Source organism: Harpia harpyja, chromosome 3 (assembly GCF_026419915.1).
Source record: "Harpia harpyja isolate bHarHar1 chromosome 3, bHarHar1 primary haplotype, whole genome shotgun sequence".
NCBI lineage: Eukaryota > Metazoa > Chordata > Aves > Accipitriformes > Accipitridae > Harpia > Harpia harpyja.
The window spans coordinates 52933699-52953716 of NC_068942.1; the positions used below are offsets into that span (position 1 = coordinate 52933699).

General features: G+C 36.2%; 1 protein-coding gene across 4 annotated transcripts in view; it reads left to right on the forward strand.

The window, feature by feature from the left end:
* AKAP6 (A-kinase anchoring protein 6) overlaps window positions 1–20018 on the forward strand; it is a 298890-nt gene that overhangs the window by 21328 nt on the left and 257544 nt on the right. The gene's annotated exons all lie outside the window — the stretch shown is intronic.

Below are 20018 nucleotides of genomic sequence, written 5' to 3' on the forward strand. Positions count from 1 at the left end.
GTATGTAGAAGTATGGCTGAATAGCCCAGGATGTAAAAATCAAGCCAGTGTAAGGCATTTCTAATAAAGAAGGGCAGAAAGAGGAAACAGGAGAACGTAGCTGAGCTGGAGGGAAGCCTCAGTGAATGCACTGAAGGGCTGTCAACTCCTACGCTTACATCCTCAGAGCTGAATCATTAACCTGTATTGAAGTAAACTGAGGTCACACCCCTCTCAGACTTACCTGTTGGTTGAAGTTTCCTAGGGCTTGGATCTGAGAGTTTTTCTTGGCTGGCAGAGAAGTTAGAACACTTGTAAAAACCATGATTAACTTGCAGTGAAAATTTATTTTAGGGGTACTAGACGTGTTCTTTATCCCAAGCTTTATTTATTTCACTCTTTCTATTTCCTTCACTAATGCAGCTCTGTTCATAATAGCATTTATAGGAACATTGGTGTAGACCAGCCACTAGCACTTTAATCACTGTGATATGTATGTACGACTTGTACTAGTCTAGAAACCAAAGTGGTGAAAATGCTGACAGCATACATATATTTCTAGTCCTGTTTGAGAGCTACATGTACCATGATGGCAATCCCAGGATGCTTTTTCTATATTTAGAATATGCTGTAATTCCATAATGTTCAAACTGGATACCACCCAGAGCAATGATCTCTGACTCACCAAAAGAACCAAGTGCTGAGAAACCACTGAAGATGATTGTGTGCGCAGGCTTGGATTTGCAGCTAGAGCTGCGAGACATAATTGAGAAACAAGTATGTGTGAATATTATGATGGGATTAGAAGACTTAAAAGATCACCACCACTAAGACTAAGAAATGAGATCAGGGTATTTCTCCACTGTATAGTGAGAAGTATCCAGAAGCATTCTAGTGACAGGAAGGTGGTGCATGTTCTTCATTATATATTTAACCAGGAATAAGGTACAATTAGAACCAAGGCTCAGCTAGGAACAAGGTTCAATATATTTCTTCATCTTTGAACACATAGACTTGAACCAGTTCTGCAAGTGGAGCAGATCAGTGTAACTCTATTAACCTAATTGGGTCTGAGGACCAACCTCAAGGAGCTTATGGTGTTTGTTTTGAGATTATTCCTTTTCTCCCACTCCCAAGCCTTTTTTTTTTTTCTTTTTTCCTACATTTAGCTTGTAGGTTTGAAAAATTTGATACAAAGACTATTTAACTTTCCTTCATGCAGTGGCTATTTTGTGATTGTGAAGAGTAGGAATAAGCAGGTCAAAGCAAAATACTTAGGATGTAGAAAGTATTGCAGCTATGCAAATTGTGCCTGTTCAAGCAAAAATACAATCTATCTACTAGACAAGTTAAGATATTGTCCTGTACAAGACTTATTCACTTGTGCCTCAGTGGTCACATAAAGATATAAATGCATTTATATTTATATGCAGGCAAATTCTTTTTTTATATCTGTGAAAAGTTGTGTGTAAGACCTCAATGAATGCTTACCATTTGACATGAAGTCTTCCAGATGGATAAACGCCTCAGGCTGAATTTTCTTTGGATTTCTTTTGAGAGAGGGAGACAGCATTTTTGAAAAATATGAAAGAAAATACAGATTTGCTAGTATCAATTAAAAAAAAAATGAGCAAACAAACCACGAGAATTTCTTTAAGATGCTGTAGTATCTTTAAAATACTTTAAAACAATACTTAAAAGCATACTGTAAAATAAGAACCTACTATTGGCAGGAGGCTTATCCTCATGTCCTGCATGCTTTTTTGCTTCCACAGTCGATCAGGTGATATGGTCTTGAAAAAACATTCTTCATGTGGGTGAGATTTACAGCTGGTTGCAGCTTACCACGTATTGCCCTTTGAAATTTCCAAGGGTAATTCTTGTACTCAGCATGAAAATGAGAGCAGGAACATAGTTTTCCCCTGTTTTTGATGATCTCTCTACAGTTTTGCTAGCAGTGGAGAGGTAAAAATGATTTACAGGTTCACAAAAAGCGCAAGATTTCCTATGTCACGAAACTGTTCTACCTTCAGATTGCATGCATCTTGACAGAACATTCACTTCTCCAAAAATTTCTTTTTCCTTTTCAAGTATTTAACAGGTTCAAAATTATTTGTCAATTATAGAGTAAAAACCCTTTTATGACTACAGATTGCTTAATTTCCCCTAAAGCACCTTAAATAGAAAATACAGCCAAAATGAGTTTTACATGCTGTATTTCATTCTCTACCACCACCAAATTTCCAAAATTTGGATCCCTTCAATATTAGTTAAGGATGACACATGCAGATATTCTATGTACTCCTGCATAGCCTGAGCACCAACATCAATGTTGCAATAAAACTGGTTATATAATGGGTGTTGCTGGAGTTGCTCTGAGGAGAGCAACTACTCTTACTTGAGCAAGTCCCAGGAGTTTGAGCTAACTTTATTTGTTGGAGCTTAATTGTTTCCCTTTTGCTTTACTTCCCATTATTAACATCATGATCTCTTTGCATTTCTTTCATGGGCTTACAGTAACTTCTATATGGTACATAACTACAAATCCACTTTTGTTCTGGAAATTTTCCAAAACTCTGAAAGATAATCACTAACCGTTGACTTATTATACTTGATATGTTTTTTCCTTGTCTGAATCTGATGTTAAAATAACTGAGCCACAGATAGAAGAAAGATAATTTTCTAGTACCAGGTTTTGGCAGATCTATAACACGAGGGTAAAGGATTTTCCACTTTTTTTCCCCTAATGATGGTTAGTTATTTAAAAAAAAAAAAATCATGTCACATCATGTCATTGGAGCTTATAGATCTTTTAGAAGTATGTGCATTTTGGAAAAAGCTGTAAGGCAAGGCATGGAAGAGATGAGAAAGGGAGGAGACTTCAAAACTGTAGTAATTTGGATTTTGAGTTTATATAGAGCTAATGACTAGAATATGAATATGGTTAGAAAATTAAAAAGCCTGTAACACTTTAGTTTCCTTGCCCTTGATCTTGTCCAAAACAAATGGTAGTTAATTTGGTTATTCATACTTACAGACGTAGTCCCATTTTTTAGAATTTTGTTGTGCCTAAGAGAAGCCATGGGTATCTGTTCCCTTCTTTGTAATATTAAAGTGTATCAGAGAACATCTTTTCCTACCGTTATTTACCTAATTATCATTACAATGTAGTGTTCTAGTTCCAGTATGCATGACAAAAGTCTTTCACCAAAGACCCCAAATCAGTTCATTAGTCTTGATTATATCATGATGCTCATAAAAAAGAGCCGTCCTTACTATCACTTTGAATTTAAGTTGCACACATGCAAGTTTCTTGTCTTTGGCTTCATTTGACTCTGGTAGCTGTAAACTACTTGAACATAAATTATAACGATAAGGTGCAATTGCATCAAAGCATGCCCTCTTCATGCCTGAGCGAAGGCAAACATTGCCTGTTTGGGGGTTTGATTTTTTCCTTTCTTCTTTGGTCTTTTTACCATGTGTTATGGTGGTGTATCATCATCTCTTATGTGATAGGAGTGCATTTCAAAGGAAGACAGCGAGACTTTTAAGAGATCATGTGTTTTTGAGAGCATGGTGTACACAAAATTTACCAGCTATGCAAAGTCTCATATTTTTTATCCTTAAAGATTTACTGCAAACGTAGACCAGTGTGATGCTGGTTTTGTGTGCATTTGAATGCACTTACGAAAAGTTTTTACAAAACTGTTAGTCAATCTTCTGTTAATCTAAACAAACAGATTCATCTTTGTATTTTTACTTGGAAAGAAACAATTTGGCATCTTTTAATGTGTTGTATATGAACAAACATTAATTTAATGCATGCAAAATATTTGCATAGATGGCTCTTTTCTCCTTTTCCTTTCTTTGTGATATACCTCATAGCTTTTATCACTTGTATAATTGTTACACAGCAGCAAGATGCATTGCCGAGAATGCTCCATTCTGATGCACTGTAGCCTCGTGCTTAGCCTGTATTGCAGTTTCTTCCATTAATTTAGAAAAAAAGCATATATATATATATATATTTGAGAGCATTCCTAAACGCAGAAATATGAGGAACACAAAAATTCTTACCTGGCCTTCACAGCTGGGTTACAAGACTGAGGACCAATGCCACGTTATTACTTCTGAGACTTGTACTTGCAGGAAACAACTTCCAGCCATTTCCTCCCTGCTCCCTGCAGACTTCTGCCTGCAGGCAGTCTGTCCCTGAGTTAGTGAGGGTCATGGTAGAGCAGTTAAAGCTACTCTTCTGTGCGATTGTGATCTCTTTTCCTTCTCCCTGTGAAATCCTGATCTCTCCCTGACAGCGGTTCCTATAGTTCTTTATGTGCAGCTTGAAACAGCTGACGGCTGGGGTTTTATCCTTATCAGAAGGGAGCTTTCTGAACAATGTCTGGCCCCGTTTCCAGGTTGCCTGCTATTATAATTTCCTTTACAGATTTTCCGCAACAAATGAGTGTCCTCTTCGCTTTCATTGTGCTCTAGCCCATGTAGAATATCTCACATATACTTACTATCAAAGGACAGGAGTTTACTTTGCATCAGGGTGTTACCTGCTGCAGGTTACAGCTGAAGCTGCAGAACAATCCAGAGAGGTAGCAAGCCAGGCAGGTGTTGCAGTTTCTTATTTTCAGATGTAAAGGAGCTATATTATTTTGCCTTGAGCCTCCTAGAAACTTCACTGTCTATGAGCAACTGCTCCAAGCTTTTAAAATCGGGTGGTTTTTTTTTTTCCTTGCTTATGTTTATGTGGCCATTATGATCCTATTCAGAAAGAAAGATCTTTTTCTTCCACTGAAAATCATCTGTATGGTACACTACTTGCTTCTGTTTAGCCTTTCAGCTATTACATTTTTACTGGTGTTTATGAAAGGATAAAAATGGAGCATACATCAAAATAAAAAAAATCAGAGAAAATATTAGCAGATAGTCTGTACTGATGGATATTCCTTTTTTAAATAAAAAGCCAGTGATTTTAAAACAAACCAATTCCCAGGCAGATACATATAGTTATGGTACTTCTGCAGGATTAATGAGTAGTTAAGCAAGAAACCCTGACTGAGTAAAGATTACAAAACAGACCCTTTTACAGGGTCAGAGAACAGGCCAAAGAAGGCAGTGCTTCAGTTCAAGAAGGCTGTTGTGACTTGGAACAGGTTCCCAGATGCTGTCTGGGTTACCTGTTCTGGGTACTGAAGATGCCTTCCAGTGTAAGGACTCAGAAATGCAAAGGCAGCTTAAAGTCACTTTTACTTCTTGTTCCTCCTGAGCTATGAGTTCTTCTGTTTGTCTTGAGGACAGACAGCAAATAGCTTCACCATATAGTCACATGAAGGCAGACAGAAGACAGTTCTGGATGGTATTATTGTATTTGTTCAGATGTACCTAAGTGGTATCCTTGGAGAGCTAGCTTGTCTCACATTGTATTTCTATTACTTTTCAATCTTTACTTTTAAAAAAGCAACCACCCTTCACCCAACACTTGCATAAATCCTACACAGGTAACTTCTGTAGATGTAGGTGTATGATAATTATGAAGAGCAGAATTAAAAAGTCACAAACTCCAAACCATTTTCTCACCAGACTATGTCTCTTTTATGCTATGGGTTGGGGGTTTTTTTGTGAACAACCTGGGAAAAAAATCTAGGCCTAACTTCTTGAAAACAAGCTGATAAGAGTCAGTGAAATCTTTTAAAGGAGGAAGAGATTCTCTGGAAGGCACATATCTTAGAGGGATAGGCTATAGCTGCAGTTTTGGAAAAGGTGTAGTGTTAAGAATTTTTTATTTTTCCTTACTGTGGACCAATAAATATACTTTTCTTAAGATCTTGTGAAATGTGCAATTGTTGCCTTAGCAGCATGGTCATAATTAGGGTTGTTATCTGATCATGTGAACTCAGTCATATTCACACCTGTCATGAGTTATTAAAAGATTCTTCTCACTTATGTCCTTGTCTGCCTGTGTTTAAAATGTACTCTTTCATTTTACCTGTTTCATGAAAATACTGAGATTTTTTTTGTTTGTTTGTCCCCATACAAAGCGGGGTAAGTAGTGCAGACAAAGAAATTCTTGCTTTAGTCTACACTTATAACCTGAAAGTATAAAGAGAAGTTTCTTAGAGTCATATTCTAGCTTTGGAGTGTTTGAATAAATAATAATAATAATGACTGACTCTGGCCTTAAAAAGAGTGTTTAAATATGGATTTTTCACCTTCAGAGTTTCACATTTTGTGCAAGGCTTGATAATGCTTTTGTACAAGGCACACAGAGTTGTGGTAGATATGAGCATGGTTGAGGGTAACTTTAGGTGGGTTTTGGAAAAGACAAAATGTATCCACTTTTTTGAAAAGGGTTATAGTAAAACAATGCAGCATTTTACAGCATTATCAGGAGCAAGGAAAGGAGCAGGGCAGTATTGCTCAAGTTCAATATGTAACTTGAAGGACTTCTTACCATGTAGAATTATTAATGTCTAATTAAATTCCAGGCACATGGAGGAATAAAATGTGTTTGATGGAGTCCAGCATATTGAACAAAGAGCTTCTTAAGCTACAAAAAACTTTCCAAAACAAAGCCAGCATGACACAAAGCAAGCTACAACTTAAATACAACCTCAAACTCCTTCCCCCAGCTCAGAGTTAGATGTCTATCTCCTTAGAGACTCATGGCTTTGCATTTAACCAATTATTTTTCTGTCTTAGAATAAGAGGTGGTGACTTCACACCATGTACAGATAGTCAGAGTGGAGGAATAGTTGGAGTCAGTCTCCCTGGAAAATGTCCTAAGCATGAAGCTGTAAGGAGTGGGCTAAAAGAATTCATGATGCAATCTGTTCCTTTTTGTTTAAGATATAAATTATACCTTGAGAATGAAATACAAATCTTCAGTCTCCTATATCAATTGTTTAAACCTTTAGCTGGAGAGTGGTTCTTGTGTATTTTATAGTTCAGTGTGTATTTAATTATTACAGCCAGGTGAAAGCTCAAGAAGAGGAGTTCAGACTGCAAGCCTAGTAACTTAGAGGATAAGCTATCTCTTGGGAAGCTGGAGATCTGGCTTCAAATCCCTTCTCCACTATGGGCATTTAAATCTGTCTCACCTCCCAAGAAAGCAACTTTATCAACTTTTCCAAACTCAAGCTTTGATTAAAATAGCCCTCAGTTCGGTTTCTGAAAGTTTAGACAAATTTTGACTGCATCTACTGGAGCAGGTGCTATATGGAGGAGATTGGGGAATTTATACATCTTGTTGGGGTCTAAGTATGAGATGACCAGTGAGTATTGTACAGATTTAGGTAGCTATATATGTATTTGGGAACAGGAATTTAGCTGCCTCAGACATTTTACCAGATGCTAAGGATTTCAGACTCCTCTAGAGCTGGGTTAGTTTGATGATGCAAATTAGAAGCTAGGTGTTAGAATTTGGCACCTGAATAAACATCCACCTCTAAACTAATATATGCAAAGTACTTTGAATCTCATAAAATTCCAAGGGATCTGGAATAGTTTTGGATAATGTTAATGATCATGTGGTTTTCCTATAACTTGGCAGTCTCAGGCAATCACAAGCTAGTCATCAAAATGCTATTATAGCCAGAAGCAGGTATGATAATCTCATTTTATTGGCTTATTGACCTATCCTTTTTTGTCTATGTAGGTGATATCTAACCTCTTCTTATCTCTGCCTGGGGATACAAACTGTTGTAAGGATGTAGTATTTATAATGTGCTGTTAGTATTGAAGTATGATTGCATTGATATCCCATCTAGTGCTACACAGTATGACAGCTTAGAATGTATTAACTTCTCTAAACTTACTGATGCCTCTGTATTTTGTTTTTGCTTCTGCACTTTACATCCAACGGTGCTCATGAATGACCATTTAAATATGTAGTGTGACATTGATCCTGAGTATTTTAGTGTAGAACACAGGCGGTGTAGTAACAAAAAGTTGAAAGGAAACTGTCGAAACAACAGGAGGTTAAAATACAAAACAGCAGAAAATATTGCTATATAAAGACATTTAGATCTGATTTTGCCATAACAGGAGTCCCTGAAATAACTACATAAACAGTGGTTTACAGGTAAGAACACAAACCTTAGTCTGTTTTTAAAAAAATAAATAAAAAAATACTGACTGTCCTGCCCCCCCGTCCCCCTGCTCATGAACTTACTTTATATTGCAACATAAGCTTTTACTCCTCAAGATGATGTCAGCGATGAGATAAGCCACAAGAACAACATGTGAATGATGGCATTGGTAGCTGACAGAACCCACCTGTGAATGAGTTTTATCTGACCTCTGATTTTCTAATATAACATGTAATATATAAAAGTAACTGCTAAAAAAATATATTGACTTTAGGTTTGGGGTTTTTTTTTTTTGCTATTGTTTTCTACTGTACAGTGTGCCAGGGAACATATGAATGAAAGTTAAATTATTTCTCATTGCTGCTGTTGCTTGTTTTACTCAGACTGTAGCATGTAGGCAAACTGAATTTTTGTTTCATCTAGTTCATGTTATCATATAAGAACACATTGATTCATTGTATTTTCTTAATAGCCAGAAATGGTCTGTTTGCAAAACTGAACAAAATTAGACCTTTGGTATCTGTGTTTTGCTTCACATCTGTTGTAGCTAATAATTTATATAGCAACACTTGCTCTAGAACTTTAATTTTTGGTTAGGGAAAATCTCATTTGATGAACTGTGGTCCAATGCATAAAAATATTTTGGCATACTAATCTCACCCATGCTTTTAAAAATTGGATTTTTTTAATCTTAATCTGATAAGATTTACAAATAAAAGTTGAGTGCAGGTCAAAATTAGTGGGTGGATTTTGATCATAATGAAGTTCAGCCTTTGGATCTCTGTCTTTTGAAAGACAGGGAACAGTGATATTCTCAAATGCCTGATTCAAATTACTGACATTGTTTCAAATACTCTGTAGTTCCATCTTTCCATGTACAATATCTTTGTTCCAACCACAAGCAAGCAATTAAGAATGTGATGTTCAATACCAGGATAGTAGGTTGCCCCTTACCAGTATGGAAATCTCATGCAAATGCCTGTTATCTAGAATGTGAACAAATGCCATCATTGTTAATACCTTCTGGGAAAGAGATAAAACCCCAAGTGTCAATATCGGTTTTAAAATGAAAAAATTAAAGCAGCAAAAAAAAATTGAGCTCCTTAAGTTCTTTTGCGTTTCATAGTGTTAGAACCTTCTTTGGAACAAGTACAAAATAAAATGAAAATCCATTTGTGAAGTGACTTGCCCCAAACTCATATCTTGGTGTGAAATGTTGTACTATATGTTTTTCCTGATTGTGTTTATCATTACATACAGCTACTGTTATACAGCAAAAGGGAAAACCACAATTAAGTGTTTATGATGGCACAGAAAAATATTAGCAGTCTAGAGGAAGGATGAAAGACAAACTTTTGCTGTAGATCAAGGTATTGGACTGTGGAAATAGTGGAAAAGGTCGTGTCTGAGGTAGAAAGAGTAAAGGGAAACAAAGAGAACAGTGACCTGGACACAAAACCACACACATCTATGCACATATACACATTATAGAACTGTACGCATATCTAGATGAATACATGAAAGGGTGACTAATTCATATTGTTAGTATGTAATACAAAGTAGCATATGCTCACCCTATTCATGTGGCTTTTCTATCAGTTTCATTTTCAGATACATGTTATATAGAACTATATCTTGCTAGTTTACAAATTACTATTTTTGGATACATCTGTTTTTATATACTGATTTTGCAAAATTACCTTGATATATACATTGCATTACAAATCAAACTATATAAGGTGAATAATGTACCTACCATATTATATCCTAAAGAATGGAGCTTGTTTAGACCAGTACAGAAAATGATTATTTTTTTAGCATATGCAGTATCTATCTATCTATCTATAGTGAGATTTATGCTAATTATGTGAAGTACCAACTTCTGAATTAGTGCTTCCCTGATTTCCTTTTCAGACAAACTTTGTAGGGATAACAGTCCAGAGAGAATTCATAGATATTGGAGATGTACACAGACAAGTAGGAATTACTTACCTATCCAGATTTTACAATTTTTCTGACACTTTTTTTTAATGAATATAAATGCAAATTTTCAAGGCTTTTTGGAATATCTGTTTCTTAGAGGAGATGCATTTTTATTAATCTTTGCTTTATGAACAAGCCACATATGCAGACAGGAACTATTGCATAGGTTTTTAGCAAATATATTTTTTAAACAAAACATTGGGGGAAGCGGGGTGGGGGTGGAAAGCAGTGATTAATAAGTTTGTGGCCTTAAGGACAGTTTTAGCTGAACATATTAAAAATGGTTGCATTGTGTTAAAGAGGCATAATACATCATGAACTTTAAAATGTGCAAATGAGGTGACAAAGAGACCTTGTGTTAATGGCCCATAACATAATGCTAAAATAAAAGTGATAGCTGAACAGCTAACAACTGTGGTTATAAAGGACCTTCAAAGAAAATGATACTAATGCTGTAGAAAATCCTAGCAAATCTGTTATGATTTTTTCAAAGTAATGTGGGTTGGTGGCAAATTTAGGGTTTTGAAAGCAGGGTCTGCAGTAGGCATGCAATCTCAACTACCAGGGCCCGCACAGCTGGAAGTGTGGAGTGCACCTCTGGAGTTAGGGAAGGCAGGTATAGGGTAGTAGTATGGTTACATAGCCCTTCCCATGTAGCTGTGGTCACTGGCAGCATTGTAGCTTGGGGTTTCATCTTTGTACGCAGTAACATCAGACTGCAAAACACCTGCAATGCTCTTATCAGCCCACCTGCTGCCCAGCCTGTGGACTATCCCATGTCAGTATGGCATATGATGTACAGACATAATTAATTTTTCCTAATTTGGACTGGAGAAGAGTTTTGTGAAATGCATTGTAACAATACTTGATTGTTCTGTCTGGAGGTAGAAGAGAAATTTTCCCCCTTATTTTTGCTGTCCTAGAGGAAATGCTGGAGGAGGGTTTCCAGGGGTGAGCAGCCTGTGATCAGCTGCCCTCTGTCACCTTCCCTCCTAAAAGGACCTTGGACTTGGGGCCACAGCTGCTGTGACTTGTTCAAGCAACTGACAGCATGATCCCCAAGAGCCCCTCAGGCATGATATATCAGTTCACAAGATTGTGAGGTATCTGTGTGCAACCAGCTGTGTCACTGACAAAAATTCAGTTGCATGATAGGGCACACGTATGCACACCCAGGTATGTGACAGGAGTGCCTGGGGAAGGCTGCGGCTCACTTCCCTCAGGAGAGTGAACAGCTCTGCTATGAACAACTGTTGACAATATGAGAGCTTGGAATGCAAAATGCATCAGGACTCTCTGTACCTACTGCAAACAGTTAGCCATTGATAGCTCCATATCACATATTCCACAAACAAAAGCTGTGGTAATGGCAATCAATATAAATTCTTACTGTTTAGCCATGCCAACGTTCTCTTGCCTGGTGTCAGCTCAGATCTTGTAGAGATAGCGTGTACTTTTTCCCCAAGGCAGGGTCATGTTTTTTTCAAGGCTATGAGTCAGGATTTGCTATTCTTTTACTCTGAAGCTCAACGGAAGAGATCTAATGTGCAGTTCGTGGAGTGCAGAAATGAAGTTATAAATCCCTCATTCTAAAATGGATTAAACTGATTCTATAGTACATATGATGGTTGTGGTTTGACAGCAATCACATGGTGTGTCATAGCAGTTTTACAGGAACTGCAGGCAGACTTGCTGTTCCTAGAATCATATTTATATAAACAAGTCTGCAGCTTTTCAAAGATGGAGCAGTTCTGTGAGTCAGTGAATTTTCAATTGCTTCGATGTCAAATGAAAAAACATCTAGCAGAATGAAACCTTGAGTAATACAGACTGCAGCTATGTACAAGATTGCTATAATTACAGAATGCATTGAAATGCCTTTGAAATGATTATGAATGTAAGTACAGAACTTTCAGAGTCTGTTCAGGAATGAATTAAACAGAAGTTTTCCGTGAGTATGTCCTATATGAAAAGAAAAGAAAAAAAAGGATATACATTAAGTATAATTGTAGTTCCTTATTTACAGAATCATTGTTGAGGTTATGTCCTGTGAAGTTCAATACAAATTATTTTCCTCTCCTTTTGTAGACCTGTTTCTTCACTCTTAAAGAAAGAGGTGAAAAGAAATAGAAGAGACAGTCTGTTTCCCTCTTTCTGTCAGGCTGTGTTTGCAGAGGATGTAATATATAGACTAGCTATTTCTGACTCTCTGACTCTGCACTTCTGGAAGCAGAGCTATTCTCTGCAATTTGTAATAAACACCTCTTTTTGAAACTTATTTTCAGTGTCAGAAAATTTTATTACCAATAGGCTGAATCAAAACAGCATGATACACTAAATATAGTCTAAATGAAGGCATCCAGAATAGGCTCACTGCATCATCAATCATGTTACTTCAGCTCTACTTTAGTAAAGAGTATTTAAAGGCTATCCTGAAGATGATACTTTCATTGTTTATTTTCTGAAGTTCTGGAAAAAATAGTGGTTGGAAGTTTATTGGACTATTTTATTTACTAGATTAAAGGAAAATTTTTAATCCAAATTTGTTTTTTTAATTGGTTTTGACCATGTTGAATTTTCTAAGTGTAGAAATATAGAAAGATACAGAGAAAGAGAAAAAATCCATAAATACTAAAAAGTGTTTTCAATGTAAAGTTTCGTTCATTTCAATCTCTTTTCCCTTCAGAAATGCTTTGAAATAAAATTTTATTTTTCTGACAAAAGAAAATATTTGAGAAATCCTAGCAGATGGTAAAATTCGTTATTTACGAAGCAACATGTATTTACTAATGAATCTCTTCACTTGGTGGGGGGAGAGGTATTATAGTGGTGAAACAGTGTTGGATATTCAGAACAAAGACAGTAAAACATGAATTATTTAGATCATGATTGGGAGGCAGATGCTTATTTTCCTGGTAGTTCAGCATTGTTTACTATAGTGTTGCAAAATGTTGTACGGCCTAAGGGTCTGAATACTGACTATGGAAATCCTCATTTCTGTTCCAGCAGTCTTTTCTGACAGTTTTCTTTCCTGAACAGTTTCGAGGTTTTAAAGTCGTTAGATTTTTGCATATGTTTGGGTCCAATAACTTTCATTTGACCAACTGATATCTTCCTTTCTTGATCAGCAACAGGCAGAGAATCCACCGTTTTTTCTCAGTAATTTGATTATCATGATTAATTGCCCATAATGTTGGAGACTTCTTTCGTAATTTAACTTGTCTGGCTTCAGCTTTCACACCTGAGTTTTCCTCTGCTTTTTAATAGGAAACATTCATCTTTGGAAGTTCACGTGTTCTCCATGGAAAACATCCCTCAGTTTTCCTGTTGATACATTAAACAGATAAAGCTTTTTATGCCTTCTAATTTTAAGCATCTCTCTCTATTGTTATTTCAATGACTTTTGCCACACACATTCCAGTTTTTCAACATTTTTGTGGAAATATATATACCACACCTCCACACAGCACTCCATTCTCACTATTACTTATATTAAGAAGTAGTGCTAGTTTTTTCCTATTGTTCCCAGCTCCTGGTTTGTTCCAAAAATCATATTAACTCAGGTGATCACAGCATAACATATAGCGCTCATTTTCAGTGTGCCCTTAGCAATCCTTGATTTCTTTCCTGAGTCAGGGTTCCCCCATATGTTAGTTACTGATTTCATTCCTTGATCTTTGGTGTGCAACTCTATATTTGCTTAGATTAAAATGAATTTTATTTATTGGGCTAGTTTTCAAAAACCATGACCTTAGTCACCAGTGGGGCTCCTCTGGAAAAGCAGGGGAGGCTTCTTGCTGTAACAAACCTGGACTGATCATTCTTTAGCTTTCCACCAGTCTGTCTATCTGCAAACTTTACGAGCAGTGTTTTTATATTTGCCTCCAGATTACTGGTGAAAATGTCAAATAGCATTGGGCCTCGCTAATCCCTGTGGAATCTCACTCAAAACAGCCTTGTTTTATTCCCCACCAAATTCTTCTTTCCAAGATCCCTCAGCTAGCCAGCTGCTTCTTAATTCTTTTTAGTATATGCTTTATTTCTCTTGAAAAAACACTATGTGTTTTATCAGTGTTTACCTCTCCTCACTGTAAGCATGACTCTGGGGTTAACAGGCCCTCACTCTTGCCACAGGAAACCCTGCCTACGTGCCTGAGTAGGAGTAATCAGCTCAGAAAGTGGATAGGTTGTTATGGGAAAACTTGCATTATTTCAGCTTGTTTCTTCTTTCCTCACTGGAGAAATGTATTTCCTATCTCCAAGCCTGTTTTACTTGTATCTTTTAAAGATGACTAGATTTGTTCAACCAGAAAGAAACGCAGGGCAGCAGAGGGATGGCAAAGACTGTCACTGCATATTACTCTAAAGAGCTGATTTCAGTTTCAGTTAACTTTTTAAGTTAATATTCAGTACTGTCCGCTATCTCTGTTCTCTGGTATGCAAAAAGCTGGTTTCTATTCTGTTTAAAGCTGTTTTGTAACATCAAGATAAAATAGGGTCATTAGTGTTACAGAAGAGAATGCCAATTGTTATCATGCTGTGTTAAAGCAAAAGGAAGCTTTCGCAAAGAAAGATGCTTGAAACCAGATATGCATTAAAACTCCTACAGGGAGCAATAGGAAATGCCAAAGTTCACCTCTTCCTTTGGCACTGCTACATCCTTCTGATTCTTTAATGTCTATTTAAAGAATGAAAATTAGGTCATATTCATATAGCACTGTTCATGCAGATACTGCTACACACTAAAAAAATTTTACTAGTTCATTATATCTTTGTATTTCATCTACGTGTTTCTGTTACATGGTGGTGCATAAACTATCCAAGTGAATTGTTTCAGAATATTCAGTGAGAATATTGACTCAAATGGTATTGCATGTCTTGCACGTCTTGGCATTTTGAATTAGTTTTTGATATATGGGATGAGAATCCATAGCATTGTGTGACAGTTTCTTACTGATGAAGTAGTAAGTTGAAACTTGAGGCATTTTTGTAGAGTAACTATTCAAGTCCATTCAGTTGCTGTTGTTTTTTTAATAATGAACAACCAGGATGCAGTGAATCCAGTTTGTTATCAACATAATATTTGTAATTAAAATAATTTTAAAAATACTCCTGTAATTTACCAATTGGAAGATTTCATTGTCAAATGCTTTCACATTCTCCTTCCTGCCTTGTTTGTGTTTTTAACAGCAGCAGAATTAGTTCCCTCATTTCTCTTTAACATTCTTTCTTTCCACTGACGACTCGCTTTCTCCCCGGGATCAGTGTGTAACTCATCTGGAAGCTTTTGCTACTCAAGGAAAAGGCATCAAAGTCATCATGAAAATGGTCTTAGACAGTACATTCAACGGCTTTATAATACAGAGTAAATCTTCTCAAGTTTATTTTAAAATGTATTACTCAATTTCCAACACATTCTACTGTACTCTTCATCTTTTTGAAGAATATTTCAGACTGAATTTAGTTGAAAAGTGTTTCTGTATTCATTTTGACCTTCTTTAATACTGTATGTGCAATCAGATATGCGATACTATGAACAGAATAACATATCTATTTTGAAAAGGCAGCAAATCCCTTAATAAAAAGTGAAAGCAATGATAGAGAATAAGAAATTTAAGACTGACAGCTGGAATATGACCAAATTTCTCTAAAATGAATCTGTCTATTAGCACAAAATATTTAATTGTTGATAAAGGAATATGCATTATTTCAGAGGAATATGTATTTCTCATAGATTGCTAAAAAAGTAGTCCTTCTAAGTTTTGATGAAGATTTGAGCTGGACATAAAATTTACAAGGAAAATTCTCATTTGTCCTGAGTAGAAAGAAACTCAGGGTAAGACTCAGGACATAACACTGTGGGGTCTTAGAATGTGATTCAATTAGGGCATATACCTTGAACAAAATTAGAGGCCAAAGGTAGATGAGCAGATGAAAACATGCTCTAATGAGAGGTGTTAGGAAGACAAGGTGGGCCAACCATAACATGGGCTCTTTGGCCTTGGTTCAGTTGGCAATAGGTATTTCAGATGCCCCAGAGTAGCGGCAGCTCTAAGCTTTTAGCTGGTGGGGATCTCAGCAGACGAGGGCACTGTGCTTCCTCCTGGCATGCACTGCTGCTTCTGGTGAGTTGTGAGAGGCTTGATGCTGGCATATGTGCGATTCATACTTAGTGTGAGAAGGGAAATATAATTGTAACACAGATTGTAAAGGTCTGGTGGAGTGGGACTGTCTCCAAGGTTAGAGCTGCACCGTCCTAGAATATTCTGCCTGGCCTCCAGCTGGAAGTTCACAGTTTTCCCATAGCTCCTGTGTCATAGCTACCAGTCCCATGCAAATATCTTAGATACTGAAAGGGTATGGTCTTAGGTGCTGATGTTTGAACAAATGAGTTGAGGTCTCTCATATCTAATGGGTTGATACAGGTAGGGAAAATGGTTGCAACTTAAGAATTACTAGATATGAGGATGTTTGGTAGGTGAGTTTAAGAAGAACCTGTGATAAACTAATGTTAGAAGTGAGAAGTTAATTCAAATAGAAATGAACATCACAAGAAGGGAAGGGATAGAAAGCTGTTTAGTCATAGATGTTTAATGAGACTGTGAACAGTCTAAACAAATTGTTGATGTCACTGTTGCAAGCACAGGAATGCCTGCGCTTGCATGAAATCACATGGAGAATTTTCAAAATGATTACAAACAAAATAAGTTTAAACTATGTATGTGGATTGAAACTTTACATATCTGGAATGCTTTCTAAATATGGTAAATACTTTATTGCTATGAAAATTAACTGATTCCCTATCAAAGAAAAAACTCTTTGTGAAGTGAATATTAGAGCCACTTCTGAGACTCACTCATGTTTTTACTCTTTCTTTTTCATGCTTCCATGACTGACCCTTTTTCCAGTAACTTACTGTCGTACTCTTACAGACCTTCCCTTTACCTAGCAAGCAACTGTTTAGAATCATTTCTCACTGCTGAATTACTGAATAGCAGACTATTAACTCCGTTGTAGTTATGTACATTTTTATGGCATGCATAAAGGGGTGATAAACAAACTAGCATGTGATATGCTTATTTACCTGCATTATAGTATCAAGTATGATCCCCTCTCAAGGATCATAACACTATTACGTTACGTGCTCTTCAAAGGAACAGGGAGAGATAAAAATGCATGATCATGGAATGGCTGAAAATGACAGAGCAATGAACATGAGTGAATTACAGTATCCAGCAAATCTAGAAATGATTTTGCAGTTCTGGTACTTTCTTGGCATTACAAAGAAAGAAACAGCTAAATTTGCTTGTAACAAACTTGTAAAAGGCCTGTATGAGTTTTACTACTGTGGATTTTTATTAGTCTTTGCAGAAAGCAATATATACTATACTTATTTAGTTCAGTCTCCTCAATCAATTCCATTATAAGTGACCAGAATTGTCTTCAAAAATTGACTTGAATGTCAAGCACAAACACTGAACAATTTGTATAATAAATCCTAGTGATTATCCTTTTTATTTTGTGGGCATTGGATCATTGTGGGTGTACCTGTGGCTACAGAAAATGTGAGATGACATTCTCAAAAATACTCAATATCTGTCTAATTCTGCTCGCCTGACAATAAAATCTTTTGAGTTTAAAAGGCAGTGATGAGTCTAGTGCTGCCTGTAGTTATAAAATGCTGCCTTTAGCTATAAAAATGCTTTCACACAGCCAAGACCTTAGGCATATAAACAAATATCACATATGACTTTACCTGGACAATTTACATAATTCAATTAAGCACATAATTTGGTATTTCTCTAGAGTGGCTTTGATGTAGGCCAAAATTCTCACTAAGGCAGATAAAGAAAACGATTAAAATAGTGAAGGGAAAAGAACATGAAGAAAACTTGAGTCTAGAGCTGTTAAAATTATAAGGACTTGAAAATACTAATCTGAACACGGATGTGATCAACCCTATGGGAAAACACTTTGTATTCAGATTAGATGCAGATATGCTGTTTGTATGGTGGCTGTGCACTACTACATTTCATGACTGGATCTAAGTGTGAGCCCATGTGATGGTAAGGGACATGTGATGGAAGAGACAAGAATGCTTTTTTTCTCCAATTTCATTCACCAGTTCTTGTAAACTTGTAGCTGCTTTTCCTGCCGTTTTCGGTTGTTACACTTATTGCAAGACCATGATAATATAGTTAATTTTAAAATATTTTGTATATGCATTTTTGGTCAGAATCTATCATTAATATTGAACTTGCAATTTGCAAGCACAAATAAATACACATATAAATACAAATGTATAGGTCATAAATTAAAAATTACCTAAATTTATCATAAAATAATACTAATTTATTTCTTTGAAATCCTAGCTATTTCCTTGGATTGCTAATTCCATCAGCAATCTTTCTCTGTTGCAATGAAATACAATATCTTGTATAAGAATATTAAAAGGGCCTAATAGCTATACTTTTCTCCTTTTAAAGCACTTCCCACAAATGAGCTCTGAAGAACTGCATGCCATAAACATACGTTTGAAAAGCCTACACTGAATCTTCACACAGAGACTTTTTACAACATCCATAATACTACATGTTTTAGCATATCCAAAACTGTCATGATTGATGAATAGTAAGTATTAATAGTCTTATACTAACTGAAGAGACAATAAAATCACCATGATAAATACTTGAATATGATAATCAAAATGGAATAAAATGCTTTTGAAATTTGGCTACCAAGATGACTTCCAGGAAAGAATAAGTCCAGTTAACAAACTAGATGTAATTTATGACATGTACACAAGAGCATTCATATTCACAGTTTAGTTCAAACAGTTGCTAAATGCGTTAGAGTAAAAAGAAAAAAAAAATCCTATTATAGGCAAGAAAGGTGGTGTTAAGGTTGGAGGAACTGTGCTAGGTCTTTGCATTTACTATGTTTTTTTTGTAGCTTCATGTTACTTCTTAAGCGAGTGATGAGGGATCATTTTCTCCCAGAAAAGAACCATGGAAACAGCTGTCACTCAGCAAGTGTATGTCTTCCATTTTAATTATTTCATACGAGTGAAACCGGGTTGCCCTTCATAAATAAGGTGTCCCTACTTCTCTACTTAAAGTGTACCACTAGGTCTCATTGTTAATAGAGAATGAACTGACGCTGCCTGGAGAGAAGTTGGTAAGTGCTGTACGTTCAGAGTGGCTGTTACTGTGCTTTTCCCTTTCTTCACAGCAGGTTATTGTTTACTACCTTTAGTGCTTAAAATTCCCAGATGTAATTGGGCTCCATTTTGTTACCTCTGGTGCATACTGAAAAGAGTTATTGACCTGAGGAACTTGCTCATCAAAGGATGGAAACAGAAGCACAGAGAGGTGATTTGTTTGTTCAACAAATGCAGAATCAGCAGTGAAGGTGTCTAACATGCCTTGTTCTTCATCTACACAATGGAGAACATGAATGATAGCACTAGAGAACAGGAAAGTATTTTCCATGTTACTGAAAGCCTACCTTCCTATGATATGTTCCATATCATAGTATGATTTTGTTCCTCCTGAAAATGTTTATCAATGAATGAAAGAACAAGCTTGGGAAAGACAATTATCTTATTACACTGCCAATTATAAATTACTATTCTAAGCTTAGAGGAGTTTTTAAGCTGTCATAGAATAGCACAGTTTTCATTCCACAGAGAAGTATTTGTAATCCTTGTAAAATCAATTTTTCTCAACATAAAGGACAAACAGATCCATTCATCCATGGTGTAGTTTTCCTTTTGCTTTGCAAAATAAATTTGTTTAAGACAGAAGCATCTGTTCCTGTTTAAAATATCATCAAGGGGTGTAGTTACCAATTAGAAGAGTGATGCAGAAAACATCCATGTCATCTTAATTGTATCAGATTTTGGCAACTGTAAAGAAAATTACCTTCCCAGCAGACTGTTCATCTCTCCCTCCCTCTTAG